This window comes from Ochotona curzoniae, unplaced genomic scaffold (genome assembly GCF_017591425.1).
Source record: "Ochotona curzoniae isolate NIBS_2020 unplaced genomic scaffold, NIBS_Ocur_1.0 contig_1071, whole genome shotgun sequence".
NCBI lineage: Eukaryota > Metazoa > Chordata > Mammalia > Lagomorpha > Ochotonidae > Ochotona > Ochotona curzoniae.
This window is the reverse complement of record NW_024464939.1, coordinates 23,603,244-23,621,721: the sequence shown is the minus strand read 5'-3', so window position 1 is coordinate 23,621,721 and position 18,478 is coordinate 23,603,244. Positions and strand designations below refer to the sequence as shown.

The window sequence follows — 18,478 nt, the reverse complement described above, 5'->3', positions numbered from 1 at the left end:
TAATGGCATTAAGCCACTTGTAAAAGTAAAACCCTCATATCCTGAACACTTCCCATTAGGCTTTATTTATTAATATGGTGGCATTAGGGATTCAGTGTCTGACACATGGGTTTAATGGACATAACTAAACCATAGCATGGGTTGCGTTGTAAGGGGCAACAATCAATGAAATGTCAAAATGTTTTCATTGAAAACTGAGTATAAAAATGAGAAAAAAGAAAAACATTTAGAGCATTTCCTACCATACTTTCTTAAGTAAAAGAGATATCGTTCAGTGTAGTACACATAGGTGGGCCTCCTGAGGATTTATGCTGTTTCCAAAGATTTGGAACTGAACTATTCTATATGCTACCACAAACAATGAGCAGAAAAGTTGAGGATAAGACTGATCAATGGCAAGTGAAAGACTAAGGATGTTAAGCTAAAGCTTCTAGGTCTACATCTTTGTCATTTCGAGTCCTCACATTAGCCATGTACAACCAATGTAGGAATAGGCCTCTTTGAGAAGGCCTTGATCGATGAATGCAAGCACAAACACATCTCCTACAATCTTCCATGGTTGTTTGAAAATATGTGTGACAAGCAATTCATAACAGTGAAACCAATAGAAATTTTTATACATTGATTTACAACTGCATTGGGGGAAACTGGCATCAATTAATGAATCTAAACTTGCAGAAACAACCCAGTAATTCTACATGTAATTATACACGCTGGGATGTGCTGTAAGTACATACTCACAACTTTTGCACACTTACAATACCTAAACAGATTGTTCATAGCAATATTGTTTGTAAGAGCAAAATCCTGATGCTATGGAAACCCACTAACGGGAAATAGGATAAATTTGTCATAGTCATAATACACATTAAAAACCATAGTTAGGGCCCAGCACAACAGCGTAGTGGTTAAAGTCCTCGCCTTGCATGCCGGAATCCCATATGGGCATCGGTTCTAAACCGGGCTGCCCCACTTCCCATTCAGCTCCCTGCCTGTGACCTAGGAAAGCAGTCGAGGACGGCCCAAAGCCTTGGGACCTTGCACTCGCGTGGGAGCCCCAGAAGAGCTCCTAGCTCCTGGCTTTGGATTAGCTCAGCTCCAGTCATTGCGGCCACTTGGGGAGTGAACCATCGAAAGGAAGATCTTCCTCTCTGTATATCTGACTTTCCAATAAAAATAAATAAATCTTTAAAAAAAATTTAAAAACCATAGTTAATTTGTCAACATATGTGAAACTCAAAAACTTTCCTTCAAAATTGGACAGATAAACAAAATATAATCCCATTTATATAAAGATCAAATACAGAAAAATGAACAAAATGTTTAAAATTGCACATAAACATATGAAAGAAAGCAATTAAGAAAAGCAGGAGAATGATTCACACAGAACTCAGTATAGTGGCCCCTTCATGAGTAAAGAAAGAGATAGAAAATGCAGTTTGGGAGTGACAGACAGTAAGTCTTAAAAGAATTGCTAACTTTCTATTTTTCTGAGTTTCCTAGTGACCATATGAGCTAATGGCCTTTAATCATATAAATGCCAAACTCTATCAGATTTAGTGTGCGTAAGAATTCCTATTTGAAATGTGCGTTTGCAGACCACTTGTCAGGTAATCTGCTCCACTAGGTCTCAAAGTCAAGGAGATGCCTCAGGTTCCAATTCTTGTGTCAATAATCTCAGCTATATCCATTGGTATGCCATGGGCAATCCTATATGAAATGCTAAATGATTCTTGTTGAATTATTAAGTTTATGTTAGATGTTTACAGGCTTTATTTTGAAGATGAAAGGTTGTACAAAGCTCCAATGTGCAAAAATTATCTGAACAGAGATGTTCCAGTTCAAGTTGCAGAGAAGGTCCCGTTACTTGTTTTCTGTGCTTCTCTGATGCTTACAACAGGCTTAACAGCAACTCCAGACATGTGTAAATTTGTGACCAATGAACAGAAACTCCAGTGCCAGTCCCATTCAACATACTTCAAAATACAAAGAAGTAACTATGTAGGACTGACTATAAAGCAAAGGTAAGCTGAGTAATAAATCTTAAATACATATTAAGTCATTTATAAACATACATTCGTGGAGACTGTGTTGTGACTCAGCGGGTTAAGTCTCATACCAACATTCCATATTAAAGCACTAGTTCAAGTTCCAGCTGCTTTTGACCCAACTCCCTGATAATGTGCCTTGGAAAGTAGCAGTTGTTAGCCCAAGTACTTGCTATCCATGTCAGAGACACAAATATAGAGTCCTTGGTCTGGACCAATACCAGACATTATGGAAGTGAACCTTTGGATAAAAGATCTCTCTCCTATGTCTGTCTCTCTCTCTCTCCCTCGCACTCTCACTCTTTTTCTCTATTTTCTCTGTCACTGTGAATTTCAACTAAATTTTTAAAACTTTCTAAAAATATGCAAGCTGGTGCGATTCATTATGTATACATAATTTGCATATGAAAAAGTATAATGTCCAGCACATTATAGGTATTTGTATAGTGTAAGTAAATTGGTGTCTGATTCATTCAAAACTCTATAAAATTTGGAGAAAATAGGAGTTAAGGCAAGAGTAGTGCTGTCTGTGATTCTAAGTTTTGGGCGAAATTCACAAACCAGCAATAGCCACAATTTGTTACACTGAAATGCTTCCAGGCAACAAAAGTAATAGATTTGTTAAGCTATCCATGGCAAACCACCACACCCTGAACACCTGCTGAAAGACAGAATTTTCTAGTTACAAATGTAGTTTGAACATGCTGCCTAGAACAGATCTACTCTGCATGAAACATGTAGCCAACGTGGTAAAAGAGTGGAATGGAATATTCAAATAGGTGGGTGGCTACATATTGGTGTAAATGGAACATCATGTAGAGAAATGTGTTCTTTCTTTCTGAATTTACATTTTATACACAAACACCATAATTAATACTTGGCCATAAGTGAAATTTCATGAAACAGCTTTGGGGGACAATTTGCTAAACTGTTCCTACATATAGTCTATCCCTACCAAACACTGGCCAAATCTTACAGGATCTGTCATGGCAAAAAGAACATTGAAGTTGGTTTTCTGGGTGAAAACCCTTCTCTTCACAAGCCCATTGGTTTCTGTTGATTCTCTTGGCCTTCATTCAAGAGAAGCTGGCATGTGGTGTTGCCTAGCAACAGCATGCAGTGTGCTTTTCTGCTAGCCCATAGAACGACTGTCTTTCTGGACCCCATGGCATTCAGCATTGTGGTATTGTAAATGATGACACTCTCTCAGGAACTTGCATTCCCTCTCTCTAAAAAAAAAACTGATTGAAAAAGACTACTCAGTACTCAGTCCTTCACCACAAATATTTCACATAAATAATGGCATAGTAAGAGACCAGAGAAATAAGAAAAACATCCCGTCAATTTCTAAATTCTCTGACTGCTAGCAGAAGAATTAAGATAGTCATGTCATATTGGAAATTTCAAAATATTTTCTCTAAATAAGCTATGGCTGCTTAATGCCTTCCATATATTCAATAAATAATTAATGCCTTTGCCAACATAATACTGTTTAGTACTCAATGAGACATACACTGTTCCTGCCCTTATACAACTTACTTGCCTGTTCATTTAATCTCTCCAGCAACTGAATGTTCACCTGCAAATCATATTTCACACCCTGATAAATAATAGCTAAAAGGGGAATTCTGTTTGTTTAAACAATAAACATTTAAGTGCCCAATTCAGATGCCTAAAGTCATTCAATTAGGGCCAGGAGAATCCATGTGAGGAAGTCAAGAAAAAGAATTCAAGTGACCAGGAATTTGACATGTAGGAAGCCTCCACAGAAATAGTAGCAGGATGTTTGAGACTCATCATCCTGTCGGGGATTAAGATTCCTGAATCAAAATGAGGGATGGAGATGTTCAAAGGTATCTCTGAAAGGCCAAAAATTAACTTAGCAAATGGAGATAATCGAAGTGTCTGTTCCAGTCTGCAGATTCACCAAGACCTAGAGAACACACTGTGGGTTTTAGTTACCTTGCAGTTCACCTGCTGAGAAAAGTCCTCTCAAATCCTCCACTTTGGTAAGACCAGGAGAGCATGACAGGTGTTTGAAAACTGTAGACAACTCCAGCTACTTCCGTCTTCCTATTGAGCCCAATCATTTAGGCAGAAAACTTCAATTTGAGAAAGAACAGGAAAAAAAATCAAGCAACAAACATTTGGAAGTAGAAAATAATTACAATATCAAAGACAACTGCAGAACAAAAACACAACATGGACAGTCAAGACACAGTGCTACCGCAACAGGTAGAAAAGGGTGAGACCAAATACACAGTGACCTAGGTTATCAGAACTGATGTTATTTGCAGAAATATAGAGAGATTTAAAAGGGAGATGACACACTGTTCGTCTAAATATGAAACAATCTCTGTTCAAATTCTTTATCACGAGATAATTCTAAATCTAAAGACCCTTGTGGTGTCTCAATTTCTGTAAGTTACCTCCAGGGCCCTTCGACTACGTCAGTTTGTAAATGGATGAGATATCTTCTTAAAGTTTCAGGAATGACAAAGAGAGGGATAACTTCTTCAGAAGAGTTGAACCCAAAGACACTTCCTCAGAAACATTCTTTCTTCTTCTTTAATTACAGCTGGATGCTTCTCCCCAAAAATTTTCATTAAAAAGTTTAAAAAGGCAATAACAGACTCTCTGCAATATTTTTCCTCTCCTCTTCAGAAACAAAACATTGTAAAATTGGAAGAGAAATCCCATTCTCTATGTTTACATGATGAATGGTTTTTTTTTTTTTAAAGAAAGCTATTGAGAGAATGACAGAAATGAAGGAAATTGGCGTAATTTAATCAACTTGGCTTCCTTTCACAGTTCCCTTTGTTTAAGCCACCCCAGGTTGGGAGCACAAGCAATTGTTAACTTTTTTGTGACATCTCAAAAAGACTTTTAAGGCAGATGTTTAACATAGTGCAGTAGCCTAGCAGCTAAAGTCCTCGCCTTGTACCAAGATCCTATATGGACACCAATTCAAATATCGATAGCCCCACTTCCCATCCAGCTCCCTGCTTGTGGCCTGGGAAAGCAGTTGAGGATGGCCCAAAGCCTTGGGATCCTGCATCCATTTGGGAGGCTCAAAAGAAGTTCCTGGCTCCTGGCTTGGGATTGCTGCAGCTCCAGCTATTGCGGCGACTTGAGTGAGGAGTAAACCATCAGACGAAAATCTTTCTCTCCTTCTCTCCTCTCTGTATTTCTGACTTTACTATGAAAATCTAATAAATCTTAAAGAAAAAAAAAAAGATGTCAATTGGGATGCCTAAATCCCAAAGCAGAGTATCTGGGTATAAGTCTCAGCCCCTCTTCTGATTCCAGCTGCCTGTTAATGTGTATCTTGGAGACAGCAGCTGGCAGCCTGAGTAACTGAGTCCCTGATATCCACATAGGGGACCAGGATATTAGAACTGACTGAGTTCTGAATTCCTGGCTTCAACCTGGTCCAGTGCTGGCTGTTACAGGCATGAAAACAGTGGAGCAGCACCCAGATGATTCCCTCTCTCAATCTCTCTATGTCTCTCTCTCTCTTTTCCTCTCTTTCCCTCCCTTAAAAAGGGCCTGATTCAGATGCCATGGCTGCCATAGCCTCTATGCCCCATGACACATTCAGAAGTTAGCAGTTGGTTTTGTCTATTTAGCTTTGAGGGAGAAACAACAGAGTGCTGAGCAGCCAGGTACTGAAATGAAGTCACTGGCAAATCTCAGAAGAACAAGAGGGACAGTAGGCCTGAATCAGCAGGAAAGGCATAGGCCTGATGAAATAATTTTGAGTTCAACTGTTGGCTTCAGGGTGTGCTATTGCTGCAGAGGACACAAAGATGCACATGTTCCGGTGCATATGCACACATGGACACACGCATATACATCCCTTCCAATCTGACCCTATCTGATTTTACAGACTAATCTTGCCTCACTGACCACCCAAGGCTCATGGTTCTTTATGTGCCAGTCACCACAGACCTATAGACAATCTTCTGGGCTCTAAAGGTAACAGACTGACCTGTGTCCGTGCCTTTGTACTGCCTTGCATGTGCCTTGCAGATCCTTCATCTTTCTGCTATTCTGATGAACTCAATTCTAAATAACCTAGCCTGTTACAGATGTAATGTTGTGCCTCATGCCTCCTCCCCTTTTGATGTATAAATGTAATGGTAATATGAGATGGGCACTTTGGGACTTAATTTAATCAGGAAAGTGGGGCTTCTGTGGTGGCACTATATTGTCTTTACAGGAGGAACAGAGCTATTCTTACTCCCTGCTCTGTGACATGTGATGGATAGTAGACAAATAGAGTGCAAACTGGGAAGTCAACCCAACCAAATCCCAGCTATGCTGGCACCTTGCTCATGTGCATCCCAGGGTCCGGAACAGAGAGAAACACATTTATTATTCCAGGCACCCAGTCTGTGGCACTTTTAGTACAACAGTCCAAATGCTGTCCTTTCATGAAAACTACCCAATGCTTAAGGAGCTGATGAAATAATTTTCTTCAAATCTCTGTACTTTCACTGCCTCTTGTATCTCCATGAGAGAACTCAGACGACATTGGCCTTTGTCTCTACACCCCATAAGATTAAATTTTTCAGTGCTTGATCACATCACTGTCACCTCTAAGCATAGCACCTAGCTGAAGGTAGGCATTTGTTAGCTGTTTGCTAAGTGAATGCGATGTGTTTTTTGTTTGTTTGTTTAGAAACCTAATTTATATTCTTGAGGAACAGTAGAGTTTCTACTTGATACTTGTTGAATTTTTATTTGGTGGCGGGTCAGACTTGTATTTGCAAAGTAGATTGATGGTATGTAATTGTGAAAATTAAGAGTAAAACAAGAAAAGGAGGAAGATGAGAGTGAGGGAGAGAGAGTAGGTGGTAAGTATCATATGCTCTTAAAATTGTATATATGAAATACATTAACTTTGTTCCCTTTATATGAATAGAATAGAAAAGTTAAAAAGAGAAATTAGTGTGACAGAAACAGCAACTTTTCTGTAAGAAATTTCAAAGTGAACTTTTTTTGAAGTCCTATTTAAAGGCACCACATTATGTACTTTGCACACAGGATCTCATTGTACTTTTCCCCAGCCCTGTAGAGTGTTATCCAAGGTCCAAGAAGTGTTAGAAGAGTCACCAAACATGACATAAAATGAAAATGAAATTCTTGGAAAATAAAATTAAAGAAGACCTTACTCATGTGCAAAGAAAAAAACCTTGCAATCTATGCGTAATTTTTTCATAATATGCATCTCCCATAAACTTTTTGAAGATCTCTCATATCTAGTGGAGGACCTGGTTTGAATGCACATTCTGCAAAAATCAACAAGACTCTTTCCCATAATACTAGAGTTTCCAAATGGAAAGATATAGAGTACTCATAATAGTACATACTAACATGTAAAAACGAATGACATCATGATGGGCCCGGTGTGATAGCATAGTGGTTAAAGTCATCGCCTGGCACGCCGGGACCCAATATGGACACCGGTTCTAATCCGGGCAGCCCCGCTTCCCATGAAGCTCCCTGCCTGTGACCTGGGAAAGCAGTCTAGGACAGTCCAAAGCCTTGGGACCCTGCACCCACGTGGGAGCCCCAGAAGAGCTCCTAGCTCCTGGCTTTGGATTGGCTCAGCTCCAGTCATTGTGGTCACTTGGAGAGCGAACCATCGAACGGAAGATCTTCCTCTCTGTCTCTCCTCTTCTCTGTATATCTGCCTTTCCAATAAAAATAAATCTTTAAAAAAAACACAATGGCATCATGCAAGCCATGGTTTATATTTTATTGTTAACATCTCTATATATAATTTAATGGCATCATTTCCTATTAGTCACACAAATGTACCATCCTAGTGAGAAGCAGATGGGGTAAAGAAGAGACTGGAAGACATGGTGACAGCATCCTCTCCATGTGACAGTGTTCAAAAGAAGAGTGAATGCTGGAGTCAATTGCAAAGCAGCAGTTACAAGGAGTGAAGAAGGCAGGGTGATTTCAGCAAAATCAAGTGAAGCATTTTAATGATGGAAACACTTTTAAGAAAGAGAGCTTTTCTCCGACTCTTCTGGGTGTTTCTTTGAGTTACCATGGAGAGTTACAGGTTTGACAGAGCTATTCCCTACTTTGAGGCATTAGGAGGTTGTCGTAAAACTCACGCTTGTGGGGGAGATCTGTTTTTGAAGTTGTACAGAATTACCAATTAATGAGTTCTTGTATTATTCTTTTATAGCTGGTTACATCTGGAAGAGACTCCGGCTCAAGGGAACCCTGGTTGGTATATTATTAATTCTTACTTCCGAAGGCATGCTAGCCTCAAGTAGCCTGCTCTGTTTGTCATTCCCTTCTTAGAGACCTGATAACTTCAATAACAAGCTGGCAATCAGGCAACACTCTCATTCTTCTTAAACAGCTTTCTTGATTGCTATAGCTGTATCAGAGATTCCAAATAGGAAAGTATTTGGGATCTCTGCAACAAGTTATCCTTGGCAGTTGCCCACATGCCAAGCCATGGATAAACATGAAATTGTAGAATGGATCAGAAGTTCTGACATGATTATGTTGAAAATAATCAAGCACTCATAATCAAAAAAATACAATGGTTAGTACTCAAAGGGTCAACCTGGTAACTAACATGCAACAGCTACTGTACAGTATTTCTCAAATAATAATGCCATTAAGCAACCATCTACCATAATATCAATTATGGTGGACAGCCTTTGATTTGCTTGCATGTTCTTACATGAGGAACAGGGTATGGAACATATTTGTTTTTGCTCAGAATAAATTTTAAGTTTGCCTGAAACTATAGAGCACAATATAATTGACACCCAGATTCTACCATTTAAAATTAATACAATAGTTTGTCACACTTAGTATTTTTAATAAAAGCAATAATTGTAGCTAACGTCTGTGAATTAACCAGTCCAGGCAGTATATCGAGTGCTTTATAAATGCTAATTTGATTAGATTTTACCAAATCCTATGAGGCAGGTTTGTGTTGAGCTCCCTTTTACCAAAATGAATGTAAGGTATGGAATTTTAAGCATGTGCCAAGTCACACCCCTTTAAGACACTCATTAGTTTGCTAAGGCTGCCACTGCAAAGCACCAGAGACTGGGAGATTCATACAGCAGAAACTGATTTTCTCACAGTTCTGGAGGCCACCATTTGCAGATTAAATAATCTTCAGGAATAGGTCCTTTAACCAAATTCTTTCCAAGTCTTCACATTCTCGTCTCTCTATGCACAGCTGCATGCTAATTTCTTACAAGGACAGAAGTCATATTGCATTAGGGCCCACCCTAATGGCCTCATTCTAATTTAACTGGAGCATTATTCACAATAACAAAGATATAGACACACCCTAAGTGTCCATAGGTAGATGAATAAATAAGTAATTGTGACAGTGAGCCTTTCTTACACATGGTTTACACGTCCACAGATTCAATCTGTCTTGCATTGAAAACGTTTTGTCAGGATGACATAGCAGGTAAGGCCACCATTCCATATAGGTAGTACCAGTAACCCCATTTAGATGCTGATTCACATCCCAGCTGCTCACTTCTAATACATCTGTCTGTTAATAGCCCAGATGTTTGGGCTCCTGTCACCAACATGAAGGACCCAGATGAAGCTCCTGGTTCTTGGTTCTTGTTTTAAGTATTATAACTAATCTAGAAATGATTTAAAGTACACATGAGGGCAGAAATTTGGTCTAGCGGTTGAGACATGTTAACCTTCCCATGTCCCATATGCTGAAGTGCAGCAGCTGGAGTATGAATCAGCATCTATATGGGATGTAGGCACCACCTATATGGGATGGTGTGCCAACACAACTGAAGAAAGTAAGATAAGATTAAAAATTCAGAAGGATATAGAGTTTATGTATAAATACTATGCAATTTTATACAAGAGATTGGAGCATCCATGGCTGTGTCATGCAGAAGAATTATTCAGGGCACTACGCAAGTAGCCTAGTGGCTAAATCCTTGCCTTGCATCTGCTGGGATCTCAATATGCGCCAGTTCGTGTCCTGGCTGTTCACCGTCCCATCTAGCTCCTTGTTTGTAGCCTGGGAAAGTAATAGAGGATGACACAAAGCCTTGAGACCCTGCATTAATGTTGGAAACCTAGAAGAAGCTCCTTGCTCCTGGCTTCGGATTGTCTCAATTCTGGCTGTTACAGCCACTGGGGAGTGAACCAGAGGAAGATCTTTCTGTCTTACCTCTCTGTAGACCTGACTTTCCAATGAAAATAAATAAACATTTTTTAAAAAGAGTTGTTCAAAATGTTCATAAAAGACATATTATGAAAAACCTTCGTATATTTTGATTTTATACCAAAATAATCTTATTTTTAATTTCATTTTACATGAATTTTTTGGAAGTCCATTTGAATACTATTCAACCTTAACAAAAGAATGAAATATCATCTGTGACAATATAGAAGAACCCAGAAGACACGATGCTAAATGAATAAGATAGACACAGGGAGAAACATGCTTCATCATCTCACACTTGGAATCTTAAAAAGTCAAATACATAGAAATAGAGCAAATCAATGGTAGCAAGAGTGGTAGGTGCTTTCAGTAAGACTTGCTTAGTAAGTATAGCCATTATTGGTTTATTTTTAACTTTTTGCTTTGTTGGAAAGGCAGATCTACAGAGAGAAGAGACAGAGAGAAAGATATTCTTTTCCACTGGTTTACTCTCCAAGTGGCCACAATGGACAGAGCTGAGCTGATCAAAAGCCAAGAAGAGCTCCTCCCGGGTCTCCCAAGGGGGTGCAGGGTCCCAAGGCTTTGGCCCACCCTCTGCTGCTTTCCCAGGACACAAGTAGAGAGCTGGATTGGAAATGGAGCAGCCGGGATACTAACAGGCACCCATATGAGAGCCTGACAGGTGCAAGACAAGGATTTAGCCAGTAGGATATTGCACTGGGCCCATAAGGCAAGAAACTTAAACTATTTTCTTCAAATAGCATTGTACGCTGACACTTTTCATGCTGCCCTTCCTTAATATAGTAACTGTCATTCTAACCATCCCCAAATTAGTTAACAGTGTCACTATTTAGTGTTCAACATGTCTTTAGATTTGATAACAAGTTTGTTGATTTTTTTGTCATGATTTCTTCTCAGATTTGGTTTACTCTTCTGCATGATTGTTTCTTTCAGTGAGAATTTGATAATAGCAGTGAATTTCAGCTACGCACATCTGAAAATGTCTTTATTATTCTTACACAATACACTTTTAGTTTCAAGTTATTTTCCCTCAGTGCTTAAAGATTGGGTTCTATTACATTCTAATAGCAATTGTTCCTAGAAATCCATTCCTTTATTGGAACCGTCATTTGTTTGTGAGTTTGAGAGTAACTTGTCTTCTCTCTCTTTTGCCTTACCACCCCATTTTTTTTTTTACTGTGATATGCCTACAAATTGCCTTTGTTTCTGTCTACCATGCTTGACTTGCTTATCTTTTTCCATTCTAGAAAACTTTTAGTGATCACCTCCTCAAATATTTTCTCACTTTTATTTTTTCTATTTCATCATTAGAGACATCCTAATGGAAAACATTGTATCTCTTCCTTTGTCTTCATCCATGGCTCAGTAATGATTTTTGGTGATTTCCTTAAGCCTGTAATTTGCTTTACTTCACCAGTTCTCTCATACTATATTCTAGATTATCAATTAACCTATATAGTCAAAGTGTGTTCTGCTGTTGCAATTTTATTGATGTAAACATTTTTCATTTACTATTTTATACCTTCCCTTTCTTTAAATGCAGTTCTACTATTTTATACCTTCCCTTTCTTTAAATGCAGATGTTGCTTTATTAGTTCTCTTACTTTCCTTCTTGAAATTTTTATTATAAGTTTTTCTTATTGTCATATTAACTATGGCTCCTTGAATGTGACCACTGCTTGCATCCTTATACTATTTCTTATCATGTTAGGGTCTCTGTGGATTAAGGTCTCCTTCCTATATAATCTTACCATGTTTGATACAGAAATTATCTTCAAGGGATGAATCATTTGTGTCTGGCTGAAAAGGTCAATACAGAATTTAGTATGTTACAGTTCATGTGGCATGAACCATGACTTCACATTCATTTTTGGATTAAGTCACAACTGAACTGTCATCTACTTCCTAATGGTACAGTGTCTCAATACGGCAAAGCGAGCTCAGTTTTACCCACAGTCTGAGCAGGCTAATGCCTTATACAGTTCAGTGTCTAGCAGTTTTACAGAGTGTGTTTAAGATCTAACACTGCAATAAATGTCCATGATCCAGGTGCTCAGTCCTTGTAAGCTCACATCCTCAGGTGCCTCTTAATCTTATTGGTTGCCTCATTATTTCTCTCATTTTGAACATGGTAGTGATAAAAATGGTGCAAATATTCCAAGTGAAATGGGTATTTCCCAAGTCAACTCAGTTAGCTATATTGTTGCTAAAAGCATCCAAACTATATTTTTTTTAAAGATTTATTTTTATTATTTTTTCATTGGAAAGGCAGATATACAGAGAGGAGAGACAGAGAGGAAGGTCTTCCGTCCGATGATTCACTCCCCAAGTGAGCGCAACGGGCCGATACTATGCCGATCCGAAGCCAGGAGCCTCTTCCGGGTCTCCCACGCGGGTGCAGGGTCCCAAAGCTTTGGGCTGTCCTCGACTGCTTTCCCAGGCCACAGGCAGGGAGCTGGAAGGGAAGCGGGGCTGCCGGGATTAGAACCGGCGCCCATATGGGATCCCGGGCGTGCAAGGCGAGGACCTTTAACCACTTGCGCCACCGCGCCGGGCCCCAAACTATATTTTTAAAGAAAACACAAGTACAGAGCATCACATGACAGTCACACAAAGTACAAAGTGAGAAGATGGGATGCATTTTAGGATTAAGATACCCATATACCACAGCAGCGTACCTACGTTTCAGGCCAGTTCTCATTCCTGACGCCAGTTTGCTGTTAATACAGCATTTCTTGGTAATATAGACCCTAGAAGGCAGCAGTGAGAGCTCATGTAATTAATTTCTTTCCTCCCACCCATGTAAGAGATCTGGATTGAGTTCCTTCTTCCTGGCTTTGGTTTAGCACATCCTTGACTATTGAACCGCCAGATCAGAAGTCTCTCTGGCTTTCTCTTGCTTCCTGTCTCTCTACCCCAGCATGAACAAATGAAATGAGTTTTAAAGGAAAGTGAAAAGAAAAAGAAAAATTTTCAAAAACATCTATAAGCACTGATAGACTAAAGAATTTCCAAATGCAGGTCTGGCATGATGGCTCATTTGGCTAATCCTCCCATCTGCAAGCATTTGTGTCCCAAATGCACACCAGTTGGGTCCCAGATGCTCCACTTTGCATCTAGCTCCTGTTCATGGTCTGATAGCAGTGGAGGACGCCACAAAACCTTGAAATTCTGCATTTACATGGGAAATCTGAAGGGGGTTCCTGGCTCCTGTCTTCAAAGCAGCTCAGCTCCAGCCATTGTGGTCATTTAGGGAGTGAATCAGCAGATGGAAGGTTTCTCTCTCTTTCTCTTTCCCTCTCCTCTCTCTGTCTCTATAAATCTACCTTTCCAATAAACATAAATGTAGAAAAAATTCAAAAAGGACTTTGATTTTGTAAGTAAAGCTCTGTGATCACATTTTTAAAGACTAAATTAGAGAAAAAAGAATTTTGACTGGAAACTTCAGTGCAAGTATAGTACTATAAATTTGTTTTTACATTTTATTATCATTATTATCATTTTACGATACAGTTCCATAGGCTCCTGGCATTTCTCTTATCCCATTCCCAAATCCACCCCCCACCTATTTACTCAATATCATTACTAAAGTATAGTTCTTCGTACACAGTCATATGTCCATCATTGCGGGTATGGACAATGGCAGAGAGTCCAGCATCCTATTGTCAAGATATAGTACACAGTCTCATTGTAAGTTCATCTTTGTCTGGAAGTAGACACGCATTGTAGCCTCACATCTGGATATGTTAATATCCATTTCACAGCTACTGTACATCCCCTTAAATGAAAGTCGTACTACAAAATCAACAATAGAAAGAAAAATAGACATTTACAATGCCATGAAGTTAAATAACATGTTACTAGATATACATGTATGTTACTACTATACATCCCCTTAAATGAAAAGCCACAAAACAAAATAAACATCAGGGAGAAAAAAGAAATTAACAACACCAAGAAGTTAAATAACATGCTACTAAATGACTAACATGTAGCTGAAGAAATGAAAATCAAGAATCTTCTTGCAGAAAATGATGCTACTGTATGATCTATGAGTCATTGAATGATTTAATCAGAAGAAAGTGTTTTAAAGAGGTGAAACTAACAGAAAACATCAAAACCCACATGATATAGTTTCTGCTGATTTTTGTTGGTGAAATGTGTCTCTTCTAGACAATAAATAGATGGGTTTTGTTGTTTAATCCAGTCTACTAATCTACGACGTCTGATTGAGCTTAAGCCATTTACATTCAGGGTTAATATGTATGGATGGTACTTTGGTCCTGTCCTTTTAGGAATGGGTTGTTTATTGGATTTAGTCTTCTGTTGTCATTTTACTGGGATGTTCTTTGTATTTGCCTTTGGTTTTGTTGGGTGCTATTCCTCTTCTCTGCCAAGAGAACATCCTGAAGTATCATTTGTAGAGTAGGTATGGAAGAGGCAAATTCTTTTAACTTTTCTTGACTGTGGAAGATTTTGATTTCCTTTTCAAAGACAAAAGAAAGCTTTGCTGGATTTGTTATCTTAGGCCGACAAGTTTTCTCTTTTAGAATCTGGAATATGTCACTCCATTCTCTTCTTGCCTGTGGAGTTTCCTGTGAGAGATCTCCTGTGAGTTTAATTGGCATTCCTTTATATGTCAATTGATTTTTTTTCTTGTGCACATTTCAATGTGTTTTCCTTATGTTCAATTGAAGAGAGCTTGATGATCATGTGTCTTGGTGAAGACCTCTTTTGATCAGTCCTGTTGGGAGTTCTGTGCCCCTCTTGGATGTTCTTTCCTAATTCTTTCTCTAGATTAGGGAAAATTTCCTTTATTATTTCATTAAATACATTTGCAAACTCAGCTTCTCTTTCTGCACCCTCTAGAACTGCCTTAACTGTTTTATTTGGCCTCTTAATAGTGTCTTTCAATTCTTGAATACTTTTTTGGCCTAATCCAGCACTGCTTCCAGCTTTTTGTTTACTTCCCCCTGGTAACATGAAATATCTTCCAAATCTGAGATTCTTTCTTCTGCTTGCTTCATTCTATTTTGGAGACTTTCCACTTTTAATTTGCTCTACTGTTTTTAATTTCTGATATATCAGCCTTGATTTGCTTTATTGCTTCCTTCAATTCTTTGAACTCTTTTATGTGCTTCTCCTTTTTGATCAGAAGCTTTAAAATAAGTTTTATGAATTCTTGTTTCCCATTTTCTTGATGTCTGCCTCAGTTAACTCTGTGATTGGCATAGGGTTTTGCTCCTTTGCAGGCGAGTTTTCAGTAATATGCATTGTGCCTTTGTCTCTTCTTTTGCTCTTGGTCATTGTACTTCTGGGTAGCAGTCTGCTCCTTGGGGCAGGTTTCTAAGCTGTGTCACCCACAGGTCTACAATGCGATGTTACTTGTTGCAGTTGGTACATGGCTCTTCGTTTGCAGTCACTTTTGCCACTCCCTCCAGTGAGTTCCAGGTCTGGGTTCTTATATCAGATTTCCACCAAGAACTCTGTAGCCCCAACTCTTGGCTCACCAGTCTCCACCTCCATGCCGAGGCTGCACCGTTGTTTCTGCAAGCTTTCTCCCACTTCCGCTTAGAGCAGGTCCCAGGATTAGAGACACCAGGTGTCCTATATAACTAGGTTGTTGAAGGTGCTGATCTTGCCAGAACCTGTTGGACGTTAGGTCTGGGTGCCACACGGACCTATTTTGACCTATATGATGCCACAGTTGGCATTATTTTCCTGCCGGATCAGTGCAACCAATGGAACTCAGGGAGTTCTTGTGAGCTTAGCACATGTGCAATTCACTTTTGTCCCCTGCAGTCCTAAAGCTTTTGCCACAGTGTACAAAATGGTGCCTGATGTACCACTACTAGAGTTCTTCATCTGCTGGCTGTCAGTTCTGAGAGCTTCCCAGACCTGTCTTGGGTGGAACCTATAGAATGCCACGTTGCTGCAATTCACTGAGTCAGAAAGGAGTTCACTCCCAGCTCTGCGCATGCTCAGTCCTTTCCCTTGCCTTTGCCTCCTTACACAAAATGGTGCCCAATTTAGCTCTAGGGGGTTGACTGGACTGTGAAATCTACCCTGTTCTCGCACTGTTTGTCTGGGATCTGCTGCTCTGTCTCTGCTCCTGGTCAAATCAAACGGACCAACAGGATGGACAGTTCTTTGTTTGGTTTACCTCCCAAGCTCCCAGTGACAGTCCCTTCCCACCTGGCTGCTGGTGGAGTTCAGATCACCATTAGCTGAATGCTGTTGGGGTATCTGGTCACTGCAACACCACACCATTGTTTTCACTGCTTTCCTGTGTCTGTCAGTCTCCAGGTATCCCTCTGCTGTTGTTCTGTCCTTTCCTATTTCCCAGAATGTGTCCTCTCTGCTTCATCCTGATTAAATCTTTTTTCCATCTGTTTAAATGTGTCCTTACTCTATTCTGCCGTCTTGATTCTCCTCAAGTATAGAGCTATAAGTTTTTTAATGAATCATAAAAACAAGTGTCAAGCAATCAGAAATTAGGATCTTATTAAACAAGACATGGTAACCCTTTTAACTCAGCATAAAACTTAAGAAAAAATAGAAATTCATAAAGTTAGAATTATAAATTTAATTTTTACTTCAAAACTAGGGCAAATATTTTCTAGTTTCCACAATAGTGCTCTAAACAGAAGAGGAGTTAGACTGTGCATTTTATATTGTTTTCTTGGTATATTCAGAACACTCTGAGAAACAATTGTTATATTTTTTTTTTTACCAAATGTTGGTTAAACTCCTCTAAGATGCTTAGCACTATACATATCCAAGAGACCTAAGCACAGGATAAAATCCCTCCCCTGGAACAGGATAACATTCAGGCCATAGGAAATAGTAATTAAGGTGCTCGCGTCAGCAGCACATATACTAAAATTGGAACGGTACAGAGAAGAGTAGCATGGACCCTGTGCAAGGATGACATGCAAATTTGTGGAACGTTCAATATTTAAAAAAAAATAAAAAGAAAGAAAGAAAAGAAAATAGCGATTAAGGTCACATAGAGTTTAATCTCAATATCAACTTTACTGACAAACCTATGCCATAGGAATGACTATGAAGTAAAGCCCAACAGTTTGTTTTTTTTTTTTTTAAGGAACAACACTCTCAAAGAAATGTTATATACCAAAAAATCCTAATCCCACCCCCAGTCCAAATGAACAAACAAAAACAGCATTGCACTTCACAGCTTCCTCTAACTCTCCTGCACTGCCCCAAATCTTCTGAAGCCTGTTTTCTCAAGACACATGCGTGGGCATCTGGCATAGCAGTAAGACACCTATATCTGATTCCAGCCCTGCTTCCAAGTCCGCCATTCTGGTGCTGAGCACCCTGGGAAGCAGCAGGTGATGTCTCAAGTATTTGGGTCTTGCCACCCACATGGGAGACTGAAAATGAGTTCTGATCTTCCTTCTGGTTTCAGCCTGGCCCAGACCCAGCTGTTATGGGCATTTGAACAGTGAATACAATGGTATTCTCTCTCTCTCTCTCTCTCTCTCTCTCTCTCTCTCATCCTCTCACTCTCATCTCTGTCTCTATTTCTTTCTGCCTTTTGATGAAATAAAAATAAATTTTAAATTCTTTAACTTAAAAAAAATTTTTTTCCAAGTTCCTTCAAAACTCTTCCCTTCCCAGCATCCTGTGAATGGCCAGCATTGATTCCAAAGAGCTTCTATTTATAAAATCTAAGGTACTGTTCTAACATACCATTCCCAGGTGCAATAAAAACAGCCAGAATATCCCAAACCTCACTGAAGTGGCATGTTTAGAGCAGCACATAGATGAACCACAGCGTGCCTTGGGTACCCTGAGATCTGTTACAAGGATGGTGGTACAGGAAGGGAATGCATTTCCCTGAAATGTTAATGAAGTGCAGCCAAAATAGAGATAATTATTTTAATTAATGGTAATGATTTTAACGGTTGAACATTTCAACTAATTAATTATGATTGATTGCTTGTTACTAATCAAGGAATATGATTCAAAGTTGTAATTGAAAAACCAGGAGCAATAGTTCCCACAGAGAGCATATCACAACCCCACTGAGAAACGGGCATCATTTTGCCCTTAAAAATCACATTCTGGATCATTCCAGTCCTTTTTCTCTTACACTTACTTTCAGATACACAGGTAGGACATAAGTTTTAGTTTTATATTTAGGACATTTCATCAAAAATAAAAGCAAAATGTGAAAGACATTAAA

General features: G+C 39.1%; 1 non-coding gene across 1 annotated transcript; it reads left to right on the top strand.

The window, feature by feature from the left end:
* The first annotated feature begins 17,121 nt into the window (after nt 1-17,121).
* LOC121166754 lies at nt 17,122-17,228 on the top strand. Its single transcript, XR_005885470.1, has one exon. It is a non-coding gene; the product is annotated as a U6 spliceosomal RNA (small nuclear RNA).
* Nucleotides 17,229-18,478: the final 1,250 nt, after the last annotated feature.